Below are 2,988 nucleotides of genomic sequence, written 5' to 3'. Positions count from 1 at the left end.
TTGAACTTAGGCTAGGGCTTCTTATTCTTCAATAATTTGGATGATAAATGATGGATATGAGGCTAAGTATATGTATATAATGACCAATTTTCGTCCATGAGGTGATGGAAAATGACCATATTGCCTTTAAAATTTAAGTAAATCCGAATCTGTCCATGGTGGACTGTTTTGATAGGCTAAAGTAAATCGACCATAACTCTTTGTTCCGATATCGAATTTGGGTGAAATTGGTATCGTTGGAAAGATAGTTCGCCCAGTTCGTCCTGTACAAGGAGTTATGATCGTTTGAAGTTGACCCTAAAAATTTGTTTTGAGAGGCTGAAGTAAAACGAGTATAACTCATTACTCAGATTTCGGATTTGGATGAAACCAATTGCATTAGAAATAAGACTCTCAGGGCTTCTCATCGATATATAGAAGCTCACACAGTTTATTTTTTACAAGGAGTTATGATCGTTTAAAGTCGACCCAAAAATCTGTTTGGCTGCAGTACTTTTGTGTGCAGAAAATTTCTGCACATTTAGTGTTCATTGCGTCCACCGTTTTCAAATTTCGAACATGCTCGCTTATATCCGATACTCATCTGTTTTCAGAAATATTTATATCGTTGGAAATCTAACTCGATAAACTTCGCATAGGATCTTCGACGAGCAAATTTCGGTATAAATAAAGTCGATTCCTATACACATATAATCAAACTATACACTTGAAACCATCTCAAAATTATCAATACTCATACTTAAACTCATATATACCTAACTTATGATCAATACATATACTCCAACACATATAACCATGGCTAATGCACGTAATTAAGTACGGGGTGTTACACCCTTAGAAAAGTGAATCGAATTTTTCGCCCTTCATTATATTAAACCCTTAAAAAACACTTAGAAAAATGAATCGAATTGTTTGTCCTTCATTAAAACACACTGTAATAGACAAAATCGTTTTTTCATCTTTTTTATTCAATTATTATTTAATTGAATAGATGAATAGTTAATGTTAATAGGTTGTTTTTTCTCCTTGTATATGTAAAAAAGGAGTCTCAAATCTATGGTAATAAAAAACAGAAAAACATTTATAGGGTTTTTTCTTTTTGTATATGTGATAAAGGAGTCCTAAAATCTATGAGAATAGAAAAAAAGGAAAATATTTATAAGGTTTTTCTTTTCCGAATTAATATTGGTATGTCTTTTAGTTAATAAATATCTTGCTAACCTTTTTTTCGTCTACAGTTGTATATATGTTCTAGCTTATGTGAATGAACCTTTTTAAAATTATAAAAAACACATAATCAAGTTAAAGGAGAAATTAAATTAGCAAAAAAGTTAAATTATTTCTTCATATACGCTGTCGTAGATTTTCTTCTACGTTTTTCTCTTATTTTGATTTTAGTCGTCTTCATACAATCGTTATTATTATTCTTTCTATTTTTCTTTGTTTCGTTTAGTTAATAATTTTAAAGTTTATATATGAATTATGCATAATCAACATTAACAATGAATTATGATTTTGATAATTTCTCACGTTTCTCTTTAATTTGGTCCTATTTGTTGAACAACAACGTAACAACTATAGGTGCTCGTCTCTGTGCATAGTGGCAACATGATTAAAGGAGGGGAGCATCAATAAACGTAGAACTCATAAAATACGATTACTAATATTCAAGATAACTCATGTACTCATTTTGTGATATTCTTTCAAGGAAAAATATTATATTTTATTTAAAGTCAATTATTATTTTTCAATTATTTATTTTTTTATATATTTCATGTTGATTGGAGGCTTGACGTGAAACACACGTGCAACGCACGTACACTAATCTAGTATATATATAGATAGATAGAGATATATATATAGAGAGAGAGATTTATATATATAACATAAATAGTGATAAAACAATAACTTAGTGTATCATTAAACCGATAACCCAATAAGCTAAAACCGAAATCAAACCGTTTACCCAATAATTTTTTTTTATAAAATCAATAAAAAAACCTTTAACCCAATAACTCAATAACATTTTTTTCAGAAATTTGCTATTGGAGAGAGTCACTTACTTATGGGGTAAAAGGGTTTATATTCCATCCATTATCTCTCTGCACTACTTATCACCTACCTGAATTGTCAAAATTTTCATGCTAGTACTCAAATTCCATTTAATCGTCATAAAGGAAATAATGATAAAGGTTCTGATGAGGACATCAAACGATTAGGGGATCAACAACAACAATATACCCCTGTGTAATCCCCCAACAAACGATCATGGGATTAGGACCTATTAAATAACATGTAATTTCAGCCTTTTCTGTAAGCTTTGACTTCTGTCATGTACTAGTTAGTTGTCTACTTCTTCAGGATTTTGCTACTATTAAAGTTTCTCTGATGAAGTTGTAGTGTCATGGTAATTATCTTTACTTGATCTTGACCTATAAACAGGCAAGCGCATGGATGAACTTTGTCTCTGCTGCAACTAAATTTTTGTGCAGGACTCTGGACAAGCTTAGGCCCGTAGAATATGGTTGTCAATAGTCCTATCCCCTTGGGCAGTCGGACATAAATTTATCCCCCCGATATTGCTATCGATATTGCTGTCTCTTATTGAAACCAGATGCTCATGACTAAAATTATTAGGACTATAATTGATTCTCACTGACTATATTCATAGTTCAACAGGTGTTTTGCATTGTCTGAATTGACACCTTCAACTAGTATGGTTCCATTAAATAACTTCATTTAACTTGTTTTCACCACTCGGTCCTTTAAAATATTGACTACCAAAATTTCTATTATTTCTAGCTTTAATAACAGAGCCACTAGCAAAAGAAGTAAAGGAATTCATGAGCATCTCAAGAACCTAGCATCTCCTATCACGCCCAGGCAAAGATATTACAGTATATTGGTAGTTTGTCCCACAATGATAAGAGATTATGGTGAATAGATAAAAGAGTCTGATAAAAGTCAAAACAGGAAATAATAGGGATT

Source organism: Capsicum annuum, chromosome 6 (assembly GCF_002878395.1).
Source record: "Capsicum annuum cultivar UCD-10X-F1 chromosome 6, UCD10Xv1.1, whole genome shotgun sequence".
Lineage (NCBI taxonomy): Eukaryota > Viridiplantae > Streptophyta > Magnoliopsida > Solanales > Solanaceae > Capsicum > Capsicum annuum.
The sequence above is the reverse complement of the archived record's forward strand: the minus strand, read 5'-3'. Positions refer to the sequence as shown.